Source organism: Leptosomus discolor, chromosome 27 (assembly GCF_034619465.1).
Source record: "Leptosomus discolor isolate bLepDis1 chromosome 27, bLepDis1.hap2, whole genome shotgun sequence".
NCBI classification, from domain to species: domain Eukaryota; kingdom Metazoa; phylum Chordata; class Aves; order Leptosomiformes; family Leptosomidae; genus Leptosomus; species Leptosomus discolor.
The window spans coordinates 3,359,065-3,378,474 of NC_141417.1; the positions used below are offsets into that span (position 1 = coordinate 3,359,065).

A 19,410-nucleotide genomic window follows, 5' to 3' on the forward strand; every position below is an offset into this window, starting at 1 on the left:
ATTCTGGGGTCCTTTGGCACTTGCTTTTCCTTATCGACACTGCAGCCAGCTGTCCCCCATCCTTTTCCTCGGCCACCTCTGGAGTTTGCAGTTGTAGTTCCCATCTCTTGAGCCGGCTCACACTTTCTTTCACCCTACCAGATCAGCAAGGGTCCCACGTTTACCTGCGTGTTCCTGGCCACCGTGGTAGTGCCCTCCGTCCACTTCTCCACCACCAGACTCAACTTTGGAGCTTGCTTGCTCTACCACACTGGGATGGCGCCTGCCCAGCAGACCCTTGTCATCACAAACAAGGCAGACAAGGATGTGAGGTAGGTCTTCTCCGCGCAGTCCTTCAGCCATTGCCTAGCGTGTGCCTGCTCCATGTCCTCATGGGTGAAATCCTGAGTGTGCAGGGAGAGGAGACGGGAGAGCCCTAAGCAGCCCTGATGATGTCATCTGAGCACACACAGCCTTGTGACACCTCTGCTCCTCTTTGCTCTGCTTTCCTGTCAGCTTGAACTGCTTGTTCACCCGCACTGCGCACCTGGAGGTGGACTTCCCAGGGTCCGTCCTACGCCCAGGAGGGACAGCGGAGGTGCCCATCACTTTCTATCCCAGAGAGGTTGCGTCTTACCACGAGCTCGTCCCTTTTGAAATCAATGGTCTTTGCCAGCAGACTGTTGAGGTCCAAGGAAAGGGCACGGAAATGAAGGTGAGATGAAATCCAAATCCTAAAACTCCAGGTGGCAGGCGGCCAGCATGGCTTTCTCAGTTTTCCTCATCTCTTCCCTAGCCTACCATGTTTTGGTTTTCTGCCACGAGGGTGGCAGAAAACCTGTTCTCCTTTCCTTTTGCTTTACATGAATTCCTCCTGCCTCAGGTTGATGTTGTGGAACCACCAGGAAAGGTGGTGAATCTGGGAGCCCTCTCCATCGGACAGACGGTGAAGAAGATCGTCACCATAGCAAACAACAGTGCGGTCCCTCTCACTTTTAAGCTCAATCTTATGCCCACCACAGCGGAGCTGCAAGAAGCTGGGGTAAGGCCTCTTCCTTCACTGGAGAGCGCTTTGGTGTGCCTGCGGGGATGCCTGCCGGTAGCTATGAGCTGCTCTGGGCAGGAGCGAGTAGATAATTACAATTGTGTGCTGTCCTGGCTGCCTATATGCTGTCCTGTCCTCCCTGCTGGCACTGCTCTACCAGCAGAGACTTGCAATACGAATGTCTCATCTGAGCTGGGTGTCAGGACGCCCCTAAGAGCCAGAAGCGAGAGGAGGTACAGTTCCTCTCATCTGTTTTAGACACGTACGTTAGGACGTGGCCGTGTGTATTAGATACGGAAAGGTCATCTTTAGAGACCAAGAGTTACAGCTCTCTTGGAGCTCCCGTGAAATTACTTTGGAAGACCCAGTCCAGCTCACCTTGGTGCCTAGGGGTGCGTACCAGGGAGCGAGTAGGATTGGGGCAACGTTGATGGGGACAGAACAGGAATTGGAAGACTCGAGGGAGGATTCACAGCTCAGTTGCCAGGTGAAGCAGTCTCCACTCCTTTCTTTGGGCAGGTTCTCTGCTTGAACCCCACCAGCAAACTAAGTCTGAAGCCCAAAGGAGACACCTGTAGAGTGGAGGTGACCTTCTCCCCAAAGCGTCGCATCCAGCCGTTCAACGAGGAAGTGGCGCTGGAGTGCAACGGCCTGGTGCACTCCCTCTTCGTGGTGCGGGGCTCCTGCCAGGGCATCTGTGTGAGCTTGGACCAGGAACACCTCAGCTTTGGAGCGGTGGTGCAGCAGAGCTACACATCCCGGCGCATCGTCATGCAGAACACGGGCGACATAGGAGTCAAGTAATGCAAAACCCCGTCTTTTCTGAGGGCTGAGAGCTTGGAGGGGGGTTGGATGGAGCTGTAGCTTGCCCAGATAGTTCCCCTCTGCTTTTCCATCCCACTGGAGAGTCGTGCAGCCGAGGCTGTGCCGTCAGGCCCTGGAAGTTAGCAAGGGATACGCCAAAAGCGTGTTCACAGATGGGTGCAGCTGAGTCCTGCCCAGCCTGAAGCCTTACTGCCAGGTGGCTCAGCATCGTGCCCGAGATCTGGGGGAAAAGCCCACAAGAGGATTAGAAACAGCGCGCTGTGTTTGCAGCCTCCCAGTTGCTAACCCTTCCTGCCTGTCCTTGTGCTTTCCTTGGCAAGGTTTAAGTGGGACGCCGAGAGCTTCAAGCCAGATTTCTCCATCAGCCCCACAAAGGGTTACATCTCTCCAGGAATGGATGTCCCCTTCACTGTGACCTTCCGCCCCTCTCAGCTGAGCCGTGCTATCCAGTGCGAGGGCCTGCGGTGCTTCATCCAGGGCAGTCAGCCGCTCCGGCTTACGCTGGCAGGGTGCTGCCTGGAGACCCCTGTGACCAAAGAGGTAACCAGAGCAAAGACAGGATGGGTCACCCACCTACCCCACCATTTTCACCACATCCCTCCCAGGGCAGGCCGTTTAGGTGCATAGACTCACTCCTGCCTGTCGTCCTGCCTGGGTATCCCAGAGCGCTGAGAAAACCGCTGGGCAGGATTCCCAAAATTTCTGAGCCCTGTAATTGCCTTCCTGCCCTGTTAAATGCACCGCTCCTCCAGTGAGCGCCCCAGCTGTCCTGGCTCTGCGTGGCAGCACCCTTGCTACGCGGACACCCTGCAGGGCTCTTCTGAGACCCTCCCCACAGAGCCACCCAGCTGTAGCCACAGGATTGCACCCGCAGCCCCGCTTTTCCTCCCTTTCGGGGCAGGGGAGGGCATCCAGCACTAGGAGTGGGCAAGGCAACTGCATCCCGCTCCTGGGGCACAGGGATGCGGCACAGAGAACTCCTGGCTCTCACGGGCCTTCTAGAAGGCTGCAGCTGGGAGGTGTTGGCTCTTGCTCCCAAAAGAGAGCCCAGAGCTGCTCTTCAGCCTGCCCCTGAAGGGGCTGTGCAGCTGCAGGTCTTGTCCTTGCACAGGAGAGTTTCCTTCCAGGCCTCCCCATTTTCTTTCTCCCCTCCTTGGGAGGCAGCAGGCCCCTTCACCCAGCATGCAAGAGACTTGTTCCTCTCCCTTCTTTAAGAACAACCAACTTGATTTACTCCAACGGCTATGGCCCCAATGGAAATTTTGCATATGACAAGGAAAAGCTGCTCCTTGTGCTCCAGGTCCTGGCATGGAGCCTAGTCAGTCTGAGAAGAGTGGAAAGGGTTCCTCGGTATGACCAAGCAGCCTCTGTGCTCCTCTGTTGCAGACACTGACTTTTGCGTGCGACGTGCGCGAGCAGCACAGCCAGACCATCCTCCTGTCCAACCCGAGCAACGAGGCCTGGACCGTGCAACCTGTCATTGAGGGGGAACACTGGAAGGGGCCTGAAATTTTCCATCTGGAGGCCAATCAACAAAACAAGCCCTACAAGATCACCTACAAGCCCCTAACCATGAGCTCTGAGAATAACAAGCATCAGGTATGTGAGCTGTGCCGCATGCTGACCCTCATCCTCACCCTGCTTTGGGCAGGCGGTTGGACGAGGTGACCTACAGAGGTCTTGTCCAAGCTGAAAGTGTCCTGAGATCTATGTTGGAAGTTGGGTTTCTTGGCGGCTAGAGGCCAGGCATAGGGAAAGTGCAGGTGGGAAGTCTGGACTGACCACTAAACGTATTGGAGCAGCGAACCTAAAAAGCCAGGTTTTCTGAAGGCCCAGGCAATGAAGTTTGGTCTGTGCAGCTTGTGGTCCCTGCCTGTGCAGCCCAGGGGGGCTCAGAGACCCCCGTGCTCAGCCCTGTGGGCTGCACAGGCTCCCCAAGCCCTGGGCACGACCATTTCTGCCAGCCCTGCCCTGGTGGGGTCCTTTTGCAGCAGGGAGGGAACAAGGCGGGTGAAGCTGCCCTGCCATTTCTCTGTGCCCCCCTGGCCGTGGGCAGTCAGGTGGGAAATGACACGGAGATCTCTTGACCTCACCTTCAGTCATACAGGCGCTTTGGAAAGAGCCCTTTCTGCAGGTCTCGAGCTGGGCGGATGGGGCATGACTGGCCCCTCTGTTTTCATGGGCACTATTTCTGAGACGTACCAGGGACAAGCTTTGAATTCAAGGGGTTCGATTCAGAACGGCTCTGGGGTGCTGGAGGGGGGTGTCAGGCACCTGCCCCTTGCCCTGCTCCAGCTGACCTTCTACTAAGCCAGAATTGAGGCGAGGGCAAGAGTGGAGGCTAGAGGCTTCTGGGCTCAGTCTCCAGGGTGCTCAGCAGATCTGCACCCTGTAGGGTTGCATATGCTCCGTATCTCTTTCGTGTGAAGCCCTGCAGGAAGTGCCGTGCAGTTTTCAGCTGCTCTGGAGGCAGAGGAGATGCCCCAGGGCAGGTGGCTGTGACCCACTGGCACCATACTGGCTATGAGCTTTTCAGGGCCCACCCTGGCTGGTGGGACCTTGCCACGCCAGCTTGCAGGCTGCTCTCTTGGCCAGAATGTTGGGGCTAAACCCCAGCACTGCCAGGGCAGTCGAGCTCAGCCGGGACGGCCACCCCCTTGCCACGGCTGTCCCTGCACGAGCGCAGGGCTGGCAGCCGATGTGCCCAGGTTAGTAAGGCGAGTAAAGGAGTGTTGGGATGGGCAGAGCAGCTCTGCTGCAGGGCCGGTGTTCCCTTGCTTTGCCCAGCCGTGCTGCCTCTGTGTCCTGTAGCTGTGCCGGCCCGAGCAGGTACGACGTTGCCATCTCCAGCCGTGCAGGACACAGGGCTGCAGTCACAGCTCTGCCAGCTGGACTCGCTCAAAGCTGCTCAGGTGACAGCCTGAGGCGTGGGGCACTCTGGGTGTGCTTGAAAGCCAGTAACCGGTCTGGACAGAGAGCAGGAGAGCTCACTTACCCTGTTTCTTGTCTCTAGGGCTCCATCTTCTTCCCATTGCCGGAAGGGACAGGCTTGTACTACCTCCTGCAAGGGACTGCTGAGGCTCCAAAGTGTTCAGGGACCATTTTCCGGCAGGTCCCGTGTAGGACTTCCTACACCGAGCTCATTCCCGTCTCCAACTGGCTGAACAAACGACAGAGGTGAGTCCAGCCCAGGAAGTCTTGTCCCATCAGCAATCCCTGCAGCAGCATGAGGAAAGGCTTCCCACTGCCTGGAAGTTCCTTCCTGTAAGCTTTTCACTCTCCTGGGCCGTTTCTGGCCATAGGTGTCTGGGATCGCACTACCCACCTTCTGCCTATGCAGACCCGTCCTGGAGGGGAAGAGAGCTGGCTCCCTCTGCTTGAGGCATTGAGGATGAGAGGGGCTGTGCTGTACCCCGACACGAGGGGCGTCCTCTGCGAGTCCTTTCTGTTGACGGTCACTGCGTGCTTCTCACCCACAGGTTCCTCGTGGTAGTGGACATCCTGAAACCAGAAAAGCTGGGAAGCAGTTCTGTGCTGCAGGGGCTGGAATATATCGATGTGCCAGGCTCTGCCAAGAAGGACTACAAGCTCACGTTCCTCTCTTACAAGGAAGGAGTTTTTAACGCAACGGTAAGTGTGGACACGGGGCTGTGGGGCTCTTCGAGGAGCTGTTGGCTCACTGAGAAGCTACACGCCTGTTTTCATACCCCTGCTGGTGGGATTGTAGGTGTCCTAGGTGGGTACTGAACAGCAGGCACCTCCACACACACCCACTCAGGTGTCCATCTCTGTGAGGTTCCCACTGGGGGCCGCAAAGCCCAGGTGGGTCAGGGCATTGGTGAGCTGGACGCAATGGGCGATGGGGAGGCTACGACGTGGAAACACCACATATACTTTCCCTGGCCTTGCACTCCTCCTGGGTGGCTGCTTACAGCTGTTCTTGGAAGTTGGGCGCTGAGCTTGGGGGGCTCTTTGGGCTGGCTTGGTACAGCTGATGTCTTTTTATGTGCAGAATGACCAGCGCTTCCCTTTTTCTCTGATTCAGGTGACCTTCCTCAACGAGGTGACCAAGGAGTACTTGTTCTACACGGTGACTTTCAAGGCCACCGCTTCGGGACCCATCAGCACTGTTGAAATGACCACCGCCGTTCGACAGAGAGCGTCTTCCACCGTCAAGGTGGACAACCCTCTGCCTGTCCCAGTGACATTTGCCATAGATTGCAAAGTGCCCGACATCAGCGTTCCCCAGCATTTCACAGTTCCTGCGCAGTCGGAGGTAGGCACAAAGCTCCTCCAGTAGGCTCTCCTCTCCCTGCAGCCTTTCTGGGAGTGGGTGCTCTTCAAGGGTGATGCCCTACAAGAACCATCTGGGGCTGCTTTCCAAGGGTGACAGCTCCCACCTGCTCATAATCTGGAGGGGAAGCAGCATGTGAGAACATCCCTAGTGGGAATCGCCCTGTGCTGGTGGAGTCTACCATGCTACCCCTTGTGATATGCTCGCCTCAGGCCTCACGTGGCCGTTCCTTGTGCCACATGCGCCTTATTTAGTGTGGGTATGTTCAGTTTAGAATGGCTGCAGGGCATGCCTCACTCCACTGGCAGGGTGTTTGCAGTCTGGATTGATAGGAGGCATTGTGTGCCCTGGGGAGAATAGGGGCATTTTAGGGTGGGAAGCTTCTGGGATAGTGCTGGAAGGCTCTCAGATGTTGGGAACGGTCTCCCAAGTGAACTGTTCCCCAGACGCAGCAAGGCTCTGCACCAGAGAGGGAGTTGGAGTGAGCGTGGGTGCTGGGTTCCTTCCAGCACAGTGTGAGCACACGAGGGACCAGTTTCCGCTGTCCCGGCCCCTGGCTTCCCCGCCTCTGCCTGACCCAGTGGCTTTTCCCTTCGTTCCTCCCAGGCTGACCTCATCTTTGAGTACCAGCCCCTGAAAATGGGTGAGAGCACCGGACGCCTGGTGCTCCAGAGCAGCGACTTGGGCTCCTTCTACTACAGCCTCCACCTGAAAGCCACCGCGAGCAGGCCGGAGAAGCCCCTCCACTTCTGCACCACGCTGGGCTCTAGCCAGACCATCGCCACCAAAATCACGAATTACGCCCAGCAGAAGACAGACTACGTCCTCCAGGTGACTCCAGCCTGCCCAGTGCTCTTGCTGGGAGGCAGCTCGTGTGGCCAGCATCAGCCCTCTCCATCGAGGGATCGTGCCCCTCCGGCTCAGCCTGGCATAGCCAGCGTGGCTGTGTGAGCCCGGGGCGCTTCCTACCGACGCTGGGCTTGTCCCCAGCTGGACTGTCCTCACTTGCAGACCATGCTCTGCTGCCCTTGTTGGAGCTGCTCTTGGAGGTTCCATGGTGGCTGGACTTCCACCCTCAACCCCAGCTCTGGCAGGAAGGTCTTTTGTGGTCTGGGTGCAGGGTTGTCCCTGCTGGGCACGTTTGGACAGTCCTTATGGCCATTCACCAGGGGGGTGGGGGCGGGTGGGGGGGGCAGGTGCAGTGACAGGCACAGGAAAGGGACCCTAGCCAGCATGATGGCAGGGGACTCTCCGTTTCTTCCTGAGGTGCTGGCTGTGCTTTTGTGACCTGTCGCCCTCCCTGGTCTCTTCTCTCCCCTGTGCAGACCGACTGCGCCGACTTCCAAACAGAGAAAACCATCACCGTGGACCCCGCCAGCCCGGGGGGCTCAGAAGTGAGCGTGGAGGTGACCTACGAGCCCTGCCAGCTGGGCGAAACCAGGGCCACGCTGAAGCTGTCCTCCCCGCTGGGGGAGGATTACATCATCCCCCTCTTTGGTCTTGCCCTCCCACCCAAACCCCAGGGCCCCTTCCCCATCAAGGCCGGCGGCAGCACCTCCATCCCCTTCAAAAACATCTTCCCACAGCCCATGGCCTTCCAGTACACGGTGGAGCACCCGGCCTTCACCGTCAGGGCCACCAAGAGCTTGCACTCCAAGAAGACCACCGTCATCAGCGTCTCCTTCGAGGGCGGCCCGGCCCTCGTCCCCACCAAGCTGGTGGTCTCCTGCCCCGAGGGGCCCGACATCTGCTGGGTGTACTACCTCCGTGGCCTCCCCGCTCCCAAGTGACCCTCTGGCTGCCTTCATCAGCAAACCGAGGGGGAGCAGCGACCTCCGCAGCGGTCGGTCAGGAATAAACCCCGCGGGGCTGCTGAGGCATCAGCGAGGAGAATTTCCACCAGTCCTCTTCTGGACACTCCCTGATGGGAGTCCTACAGGGCCTCATCCTTTGGACCAACAGGCACCTTCCCTTGTCACACATGGGCTGGAAGAGGGATGCTCTGGAGAGTTTCTGGCAAACCTGTGGAGAAGAGCTACTCACCCGCCCTCTCCCAGGGGCTTCCTCAGCTCTGACGCCCTTCCCAAGGACAGCCCCACCAGTGGGTGCAGTCAGCATTGCAGGAAAGAACAGGCAGCAGCCACGACAGTCAGCACTGTGGGAAAGCTGGGAGGCTCCTAGTCCAGTGTGTGTGGCACAGAGCCCAGAAGAATGGATTTATATCCCTTTTCCCCAAGTGTTAAGTTTCCCTTAAAGCATTAACGACGGGACTCACCCTGTTTCTCCCTGCAGAATAAAATATCCAAAAGATACTTTTGTCTCTGATTTCCTGCATTTTTCCTGAAAAAGGCAGGTTTTTTACTCTCTTAATTGCTTCTGTTTGTCCTAGGTTACAGTGTAAAATGTGCCAAAAGAAAAAAAAAGTATTCTATGACCATCTTCAGGAGCTGTTGAGACCAGGTGGGGCGGTGCTCCCTGCCTCCCCCCTCTGGACCATCTTCTGTCAATGGGCACAACAATGCCTTATCGCCTGACCCATCGATAACTCCCTCCTGGACTATCTCCTGTTAATGGCCCATCAAGGAACTGCCTCACGACTCCCAATGCCATTGTGAGATGCTCCGCCCGGGGGCGGGGGCGGGGTGGGGGGGTGGGGGGGGAAGGAGCCAAGCAGTCCATGCTAAATAAAAACCGAGATCTCCAACACCCTAGCAGCCTTCTTCCACTGGATTCCCAGAGGAGTTTTTCCCCCCCCACTCGAGTTCCAGAGGACAAGAGCTACCTACCTACCACTGGACCTTCGGAGGAAGACCAGACCCTTTTACCTGATCGCTGCTTCCACAGAACTACATCCATCGCTTCAGGAGGACTGCAGCCAGCATCTTATCGGACTGCTACTGCCACCCTAACAGGGTGGCAGGTTGTATTTCTGACTCTGTCAGTGTAAACCAGGGGGTGGTTGTTTTTTTTTTTTCCTGCCTTGTGTTATATATATATATATATTAGTAAAGAACTGTTATTCCTATTCCCCATATCTTTGCCTGAAGGCCCGTTAATTTCAAAATTGTAATAATTTGAAGGGAAGGGGGCTGCATTTTCCATTTCAAGGGAGGCTCCTGCCTTCCTCCGCAGACACCTGTCTTTCAAACCAAGACAGATTTTGGCACCCAACGTGGGGCCCGAGGGCATTGAGAGATAAAGGAATAACGGTTCTTGTGCGTTGGATATAGATTCCTCGCTAGGTGGCATCATGTGGGCTAGTTTATCCTGGTTCGTGTGGCATGTGGTGGTGGCTGTATTTCTCCCATTTGCAGGCCCTTATCTGAACATGGGTCCTATAACTAAGGCTACTGTGACTGTTATCCAGTTTGTTTTATGGATTAATAAGGTGAGGAATTCATGGCTTATTACCTTCCTCTGGAAGGTGGGCACATGGATTCAGAGCTATCACACACTAACTGTATGGTTTTGGGGTTACTTTAATAATGGTACCTACTGTGAGGAAATGACACCGGGAGAAATTTTCTCCCAACCCCTAACCCAGCTCTTTGGGTCTACTCCACCAGTTTTCGAAGGATTCAGATCTTCCCTAAGTGCTAATGATATCATACAGTGGCTGGTGTTGCTGATAGTCCTATTTTATTCAGTACTCAGAGATCAGGGGAGATTGACTTGGATAACCACCCTGACTAGGAATGCTGCTCCAGAACCTGACCCTGCCTCACAGCTCACATCAGAAACGAACCACCCGGATTGGGTGAAGGAGATACGTGAGATGGGCCAGATGCTGAAGGAGGGCATTTTCTCAGCTGCTGGGAAACCCTCCTCCTGCCTCAAAGAGGGAGAGTCTAATGGTGCAGCAGTAGAACCCACAGACGTTACAACCGTCCAGGTTCCAGCTGAACCGCAAGGGCAGTCACAGCCAGCAGCAGTCGCCCCTGTGGAAACAAGGAAATCTAAGACGAAATCAGAGTGCCCGGTTAAGAAAGGAGGGCCCTCAGAACCTGCAGGCGAGCCAGTGGCTGAGATAATCACCGAGTCCCTGACGTACGACGGTCTCCGTAATCTGCACAAAGACATCGTACGGCGGGGGCGTGAGGCTTTTACAACCTGCTTACTTCGGGTCTGGGACCTTATGGGTACGGGTGTGCAACTGGATGGCAGTGAGGCAAGGAATTTGGGACCCTTGACTCAGGTGTCAATCTGGCATTTGTAAGGGAGCCAGGGACCCTTTCCCTCTGGGAGCAGCTTTTAATGAGTGTGAGAGAGAGGTTTGTCCACAGAGAGAGAATGCAGGAGCACCATCACAGAATGCGCTGGAAGACCCTTGAGGAAGGGATCCAACAGCTGAGAGAAGTGGCAGTATTGGAGGTACTCTTTGGGAGGGATGGACAGCATGGTAATGACCCTGACAAAGTCAGGTGCACAGGGCAAATGTTGTGGAATCTGGCAAATCTAGGGCCATCTCAATACACCACCTTCATTGCAATGATTAATGCAGATAACGACCGAGAGACAGTGGGTTTTGTCACGAGCAAGCTTAGAAATTTTGAAAGCATGATCCATGGCCCAGTGCAGGCTAACGTCTCTGCTGTGATTAAGAGCCTACAAGAGGAGATGAGGGAAATAAAGGAGGAGGTGAGGAGGAGCAGTTCCCATTTGGCACCGGTACAAGTCACAGGCCCTAAAGTCGGAGCCCAACGTCCCCCAGCTAGAGGGAGAGGGTACACCCCACGAGCTGAGCTATGGTACTTCCTGCATGACCATGGGGAAGACATGGGATGGGGGGATGGGAAACCCACTTCTGTCCTGGCAGCACGGGTGCATCAACTCAAGGAGGGAAACACTAACTGGGGGAGTAACACTAAAGTGAAGGTAGCCTCAACCTCCCAGGACCGAGCTGCCAGATATTACAGAAGGGAGGATGATCCGACAGATCCCCTTGAAGGAACCTCTAGTATGTATGTCCAGGAAGGAAATGATAACCAGTGCTAGAGGGGCCCTGCCTCTAGCCAGGGAAAGGCACGGGAAAACCGGATATTTTGGACGGTGTTGATCCGATGGCCTGGCACGTCAGAGCCACAAAAATACAAAGCGTTAGTTGATACCGGTGCGCAGTGTACCCTAATGCCATCGGGACATGTGGGGGCAGAACCTGTTTCCATTGCCGGGGTAACGGGGGGATCGCAGCAATTGACTCTGTTGGAAGCCGAGGTGAGCCTTACTGGGAAGGAGTGGCAGAAACATCCGATTGTGACTGGCCCAGAGGCCCCGTGTATTCTGGGCATAGACTTCCTCCGGAACGGCTATTACAAGGACCCAAAAGGTCTCAGGTGGGCATTTGGGAGAGCTGCTGTGGAGGCAGAGAGCATTAGGCAATTGAACACCTTGCCCGGACTATCAGAAAACCCATCTGCAGTAGGACTCTTGAAGGTGGAAGAGCAACAAGTGCCAATTGCCACCTCGACAGTGCACCGCCGGCAGTATCGGACGAATCGAGATGCCGTGATCCCCATCCACAAAATGATCCGCGAGCTGGAGAGTCCAGGGGTGGTCAGCAAGACCCACTCACCCTTCAACAGCCCCATTTGGCCTGTGCGCAAGTCTGACGGAGAATGGAGATTGACTGTGGACTATCGTGGCTTGAATGAAGTGACTCCACCATTGAGCGCTGCCGTGCCGGACATGCTGAAACTCCGGTACGAGCTGGAGTCCAAGGCAGCAAAGTGGTATGCCACTATTGACATTGCCAATGCTTTTTTCTCCATTCCTCTGGCAGCAGAATGCAGGCCTCAGTTTGCCTTCACCTGGAGGGGCGTACAGTACACCTGGAACTGACTGCCCCAGGGGTGGAAGCACAGTCCCACCATCTGCCATGGACTGATCCAGGCTGCACTGGAAAAGGGTGAAGCTCCAGAACATCTGCAGTACATCAATGACATCATTGTGTGGGGGAACACGGCAAGGGAAGTATTTGGGAAAGGAGAGAAGATCATCCAGATTCTCCTGGAAGCTGGTTTTGCCATCAAGAAGAGCAAAGTCAAGGGACCTGCCCGAGAGATCCAGTTCCTGGGGGTAAAGTGGCAAGACGGACGGCGTCAGATCCCCACCGAGGTCATCAAGAAGATCACTGCGATGTCTCCACCAACCAGCAAGAAGGAAACACAGGCTTTCCTAGGCACCATAGGTTTTTGGAGCATGCACATTCCTGAGTACAGCCAAATTGTGAGCCCTCTGTACCTGGTTACCCGCAAGAAGAACCATTTCCACTGGGGCCCTGAACAGCAACAAGCTTTTGCCCAAATCAAGCGGGAGATCGCTCATGCGCTAGCCCTTGGCCCAGTCAGGACAGGACCAGAGGTAAGGAATGTGCTCTACTCTGCGGCCGGGAACAATGGTTTGTCCTGGAGCCTTTGGCAAAAGGTGCCTGGAGAGACTCGTGGCCAACCACTGGGATTCTGGAGTCGAAGTTATAGAGGGTCTGAGGCCAACTACACTCCCACAGAGAAGGAAATCCTAGCAGCCTATGAAGGAGTCCAAGCTGCCTCAGAAGTGATTGGCACGGAAGCACAACTCCTTCTGGCACCCCCGACTACCGGTGCTGGGGCGGATGTTTAAAGGAAAGGCTCCCTCCACCCACCACGCCACCGACGCCACATGGAGCAAATGGATTGCCCTCATCACATAGCGCGCCCATATTGGAAATTCAAATCGCCCTGGGATTTTAGAGATAATTACAAACTGGCCGGAAGGTGAAGACTTTGGCCTCACTGACAAAGAGGAGCAGGAACAAGTGACGCGGGCTGAAGAAGCTCCATCGTACAACCAACTACCAGCAGAGGAAACACGATATGCTCTTTTCACTGACGGTTCCTGTCGCATCGTAGGGATGAACCGGAAGTGGAAAGCAGCCATATGGAGCCCCACACGACAGGTCGCACAAGCTACTGAAGGAGAAGGTGGATCAAGTCAACTTGCTGAACTCAAAGCCGTTCAACTAGCCCTGGACATTGCTGAAAGAGAGAAGTGGCCAAAGCTCTACCTTTATACTGATTTGTAGATGGTAGCCAATGCTCTGTGGGGCTGGCTGGAAAGGTGGAAAAAGGCCAACTGGCAGCGTAGGGGAAAACCAATCTGGGCTGCTGATGAGTGGAAAGATATTGCCACTCGGGTAAAGACGCTACCTGTGAGGGTCCGTCATGTAGATGCTCATGTCCCCAGGAGTCGGGCTAATGAAGAACATCGTAACAACAAACAGGTAGATCAGGCTGCAAAAATAGAGGTGTCCCAGATAGACTTAGATTGGCAACATAAAGGAGAGTTGTTCTTAGCTTGATGGGCCCATGATGCCTCAGGCCATCAAGGCAGAGAGGCCACTTATAAATGGGCACGGGACCGAGGGGTGGATCTAACCATGAACAGTATCTCCCAGGTTATCCAAGACTGTGAGACCTGCGCTGCGATCAAGCAGGCCAAGCGGGTGAAGCCTCTGTGGTACGGTGGACGATGGTCGAAGTACAGGTATGGGGAAGCCTGGCAAATTGACTACAGCACTCTTCCCCAAACCCGCCAAGGCAAGCACTACGTGCTGACCATGGTGGAAGCAACCACTGGGTGGCTGGAGACCTACCCTGTGCCTCATGCTACTGCCCGGAACACCATCTTGGGCCTGGAAAAGCAAGTTCTTTGGAGACATGACACTCCTGAGAGAATCGAGTCAGACAACGGGACACATTTCAAGAACAGCCTCATAAGCACTTGGGCCAGAGAACATGGAATCAAATGGATATATCATATCCCTTATCATGCACCAGCTGCCGGGAAAGTTGAACGGTGCAAGGGGCTACTTAAGACTACCCTAAAAGCACTTGGAGGGGGGACTTTCAAAAATTGGGAACTGAACTTAGCAAAGGCCACCTGGATGGTCAATACCCGAGGGTCTATCAATCGAGCTGGTCCCGCCCAGTCTGGACCCTTGCACAGAGTGGACGGAGATAAAGTCCCTGTGGTACATACGAGAGGTATGTTAGGAAAGACTGTTTGGATTAATCGCACATCAGGCAAAGGCACACCCCTCCGTGGGGTTGTTTTTGCTCAAGGACCTGGTTACACTTGGTGGGTAATGCAGAAAAATGGGGAAACCCGTTGTGTACCACAAGGAGACCTAATTTTAAGTGAGAACTCTGTGTAAGGTTTCATTGTGTATATATGTATCTGTAAGGGGGCATTGGGTTGGGTATGGTGTAGATGGTAATAGAATAAGGGATGGATTATGTCCTGGGTTACAGTGTAAAATGTGCCAAAAAGAAAAAAAAGTATTCTATGACCATCTTCAGGAGCTGTTGAGACCAGGTGGGGCGGTGCTCCCTGCCTCCCCCCTCTGGACTATCTCCTGTTACTGGGCACAACAATGCCTTATCGCCTGACCCATCGGTAACTCCCTCCTGGACTATCTCCTGTTAATGGCCCATCAAGGAACTGCCTCACGACTCCCGGTCCCGTTGTGAGATGCTCCGCCCGGGGAGGGGGGGGAAGGAGCCAAGCAGTCCATGCCAAATAAAAACGGAGATTTTTGAACACCCTAGCAGCCTTTCTTCCACTGGATTCCCAGAGGAGCTTTTCCCCCCACTGGAGTTCCAGAGGACAAGAGCTACCTACCTACCACAGGACCTTCGGAGGAAGACCAGACTCTTTTCTCTGATTGCTGCTTCCACAGAACTACATCCATCACTTCAGGAGGACTGCAGCCAGCATCTTATCGGACTGCTACTGCCCCCCTAACAGGGTGTCAGGTTGTATTCCTGACTCTGTCAGTGTAAACCAGTGGGTTGTTTGGGTTTTTTTCCCTGCCTTGTGTGTTATATATATATATTAGTAAAGAACTGTTATTCCTATTCCCCATATCTTTGCCTGAAGGCCCGTTAATTTCAAAATTATAATAATTTGGAGGGAAGGGGGTTGCACTTTCCATTTCAAGGGAGGCTCCTGCATTCCTCCACAGACACCTGTCTTTTCAAACCAAGACATTCGGGACGTCTGTTGGGCTTTACGTCGGGACATCTGTTCGGCTCTACGTCGGGACGTGTGTTGGGCTCTACATCTGTTTTTTGCTTACTTTCAGCTCTACATCTGAACTGTTGGTCTCTGCGTTGGGATGTCTTTTGAACTCTGCGTTGGGACGTCTGGCTTGAGCTCGCTTTCGGCTCTACTTCGAGACGTCTGTTGGGCTCTACGTTGGGACGATTTTTGGGCTCTACGTCTGTAGTTAGCTAACTTTCAGCTCTAAATTGGAACGTCTGTTGGGCTCTACATCGGGACGATTTTTGGGCTCTACGTCTGTAGTTAGCTAACTTTCAGCTCTACATTGGAACGTCTGTTGGGCTCTACGTCGGGACATCTGTTGGGCTCTATGTCGGGATGTCTGGCTTGACCTCGCTTTCGGCTCTACGTCGGGACGTCTGTTGGGCTTTACCTCGGGACATCTGTTGGGCTCTACGTCGGGACGTCTGTTGGGATTCTACGTCGGGATATCCGTTGGGCTCTACATCTGGATTTAGGTTACTTGCAGCTCTACTTCGGAACATCAGTTGGACTCTACGTTGGGATGCCTTTTCGGCTCTTCAACGGGACGTCTGGCTTGAGCTCGCTTTTGGCTCTACGTTGGGATGTCTGTTGGGCTTTATGTCGGGCAATCTCTTGGGCTATACGTCGGGACGTGTGTTGGGCTCTACGTCTGTAGTTATCTAAATTTTAGCTCTACGTCAGAATATCTGTTATGCTCTACGTCGGGACGTCTGTTGGGCTCTACGTCGGGACGTGTGTTGGGCTCTACATAAGGATTTAGCTTACTTTCAGCTCTACGTCGGGACGTGTGTTGGGCTCTACGTCGGGACGTCTGTTGGGCTCTACATAAGGATTTAGCTTACTTTCAGCTCTACGTTGGGACGTCTGTTGGGCTCTACATAAGGATTTAGCTTACTTTCAGCTCTACGTCGGGACGTCTGTTGGGCTCTACATAAGGATTTAGCTTACTTTCAGCTCTACGTCGGGACGTCTGTTGGGCTCTACGTCGGGACGTCTGTTGGGCTCTACGTCGGGACGTCTGTTGGGCTTCACGTCGGGACGCCTGTTGGGCTTTACCTAAGGACATCTCTTGGGCTCTACGTCGGGACTTCTATTAGGTCTAAGTCTGTTGTTAGCTCACTTTCAGCTCTACGTCGGAACATCTGTTGGGCTCTACGTCGGGACTTCTATTAGGTCTAAGTCTGTTGTTAGCTCACTTTCAGCTCTACGTCGGAACATCTGTTGGGCTCTACGTCGGGACTTCTATTAGGTCTAAGTCTGTTGTTAGCTCACTTTCAGCTCTACGTCGGAACATCTGTTGGGCTCTACGTCGGGACTTCTATTAGGTCTAAGTCTGTTGTTAGCTCACTTTCAGCTCTACGTCGGAACATCTGTTGGGCTCTACGTCGGGACTTCTATTAGGTCTAAGTCTGTTGTTAGCTCACTTTCAGCTCTACGTCGGAACATCTGTTGGGCTCTACGTTGGGAAGTCTCTTAGGCTCTACGTCGGGATGTCTGTTGGGCTCTACATCTGGATTTAGCTTACTTTCAGCTCTAAGTCGGAACGCCTTTTGGACTCTATGTTGGGACGACTTTTCGTATCTGCATCAGGACTTCTGGCTTGAGCTCGCTTTCGGCTCTACGTCGGGACATCTCTTGGGCTCTACGTCGGGACGTCTCTTGGGCTCTACGTCGGGACGTCTCTTGGGCTCTACGTCGGGACGTCTCTTGGGCTCTACGTCGGGACGTCTCTTGGGCTCTACGTCGGGACGTCTCTTGGGCTCTAAGTCTGTTGTTAGCTCACTCTCAGCTCTACTTTGGAACGTCTCTTGGGCTTTACCTCGGGACTTGTGTTGGGCTCTACGTCGGGACGTCTGTTTTGCTCTACTTTTGTTGTTAGCTCACTTTCAGCTCTACATCGGAACGTCTCTTGTGGTCTACGTCGGGACGTCTGGCTTGAGCTCGCTTTTGGCTCTACGTCGGGACGTCTCTTGGGCTCTATGTCGGGATGTCTGTTGGGCTCTACCTCTCGATTTAGCTTGCTTTCAGATCTACGTCGGGACGTCTCTTGGGCTCTACCTCTCGATTTAGCTTGCTTTCAGATCTACGTCAGAACGTCTGTTGGGCTCTACGTAGGGACGTCTGTTGGACTCTACGTCTGTAGTTAGCTAAATTTCAGCTCTACGTCGGAATGTCCGTTGGCTTCTACGTCGGGACGTCTAGCTTGAGCTCGCTTTCGGCTCTACGTCAGGGCGTCTGTTGGGCTTTACATCGGGACATCTCATGGGCTCTACTTCGGGACGTCTATTGGGCTCTAAGTTTGTTGTTAACTCACTTTCTGCTCTGCGTCGGGACGTCTGTTGGGCTCTGCGACTGAACTTGTGTTGGGCTCTGCGACTGAACTTGTGTTGGGCTCTGCGTCGGGACGTCTGTTGGGCTCTGCGACTGAACTTGTGTTGGGATCTACATAGGGATATCTGTTGGGCTCTACGTCGGGATGTCTGTTGGGCTCTACGTCAGGATTTAGCTCACTTTCAGCTCTACGTCGGAACATCTGTTGGGCTCTACGTCGGGACTTCTATTAGGTCTAAGTCTGTTGTTAGCTCACTTTCAGCTCTACGTCGGGACATCTGTTGGGCTCTACGTCGGGACATCTGTTGGGCTCTACGTCGTTACGTCTCGCTTGAGAATGATTTCGGTTCTACTTCGGGACGTCTGTTGGGCTTTACCTCGGGACGTCTCTTGGGCTCTACCTCTCGATTTAGCTTGCTTTCAGATCTACGTCGGAACGTCTGTTGGGCTCTACGTCGGGACGTCTGGCTTGAGCTCTCTTTTGGCTCTACTTCAGGACGTCTGTTGAACTTTACGTTAGGATGAATTTTGGGCTCTGCTTGGGACGTCTGGCTTGAGCTCGCTTTCGGCTCTACATCGAGACGTCTGTTGGGCTCTACGTCGTGACATGTGTTGGCTCTACATCCGTAGTTAGCTAACTTTCAGCTCTACATCGGAACATCTGTTGGGCTCTATATGTGGACGTCAGTTGGGCTCTATGTGGGGACGTCTGTTGGGCTCTACGTTGGGATGTCTGGCTAGCGCTCGCTTTTGGCTCTACGTCGGGACGTTTGTTGACTTTATGTCGGGACATATGTTGGGCTCTACGTTGCGACGTGCTTTGGGCTCTACTTTGGGACGTCTGTTGGGTTTTACGTTGGGACATCTGTTAAGCCTACGTCGGGACCTATGTTGGGCTCAATTTTGTTGTTAGCTCACTTTCACCTCTACGTCGGGACGTGTGTTGGGCTCTACATCGGGACGTGTGTTGGGCTCTACATCGGGACGTGTGTTGGGCTCTACGTCTGTAGTTAGCTATCTTTTAGCTCTACGTCGAAACATCTGTTGGGCTCTAAGTCCTGGCGTCTGTTGGGCTCTACGTCGGGACGTCTGGCTTGTGCTCGCTATCGACTCTACTTCGGGACATCTACTGGGCTCTATGTCGGGATGTCTGTTGGGCTCTACATCAGGATTTAGATTACTTTCATCTCTACGTCGCGCAGTTTGTTAGACTCTACGTTGGGACGTCTGGCTTGAGCTCGCTTTCGGCTCTACGTCAGGACTTCTGTTGGTCTTTACCTCGAGACATCTGCTGGGCTCTAATTTTGTTCTTAGCTCACTTTCAGGTCTACGTCGGGACATCTGTTGGGCTCTACGTCAGGACGCCTGTTGGGCTCTACGTCGGGACGTCTGTTGGGCTCTAATTTTGTTGTTAGCTCACTTTGGGCTCTACGTCGGGACGCCTGTTGGGCTCTACGTCGGGATGCCTGTTGGGCTCTACGTCGGGATTTAGCTTACTTTCAGCTCTACGTCGGAACGACGTAGAGCCCAACAGACGTCCCGACATAAAGCCCAACAAACGTCCCGACGTAGAGCCAAAATCGAGCTCAAGCCAGACGTCCTGACGTAGAGCCCAACAGACATCCCGACGTAGAGCCCAACACACGTTCCGTCGTAAAGCTGAAAGTTAGCTAACTACAGACATAGAGCCCAACAGACGTCACGACGTAGAGCCCAACATACGTCTCGATGTAGAACCGAAAGCAAGCTCAAGCCACACATCCTGACGAAGAGCCCACAAGACATCCCAACGTAGAGTCCAACAGACGTCCCGAAGTAGAGCTGCAAGTAATCTAAATCCAGATGTAGAGCC

General features: G+C 54.2%; 1 pseudogene; it reads left to right on the plus strand.

The window, feature by feature from the left end:
- LOC147413517 (axonemal central pair apparatus protein HYDIN-like) overlaps window positions 1-7,933 on the plus strand; it is a 115,702-nt pseudogene extending 107,769 nt beyond the window's left edge.
- Window positions 7,934-19,410: the final 11,477 nt, after the last annotated feature.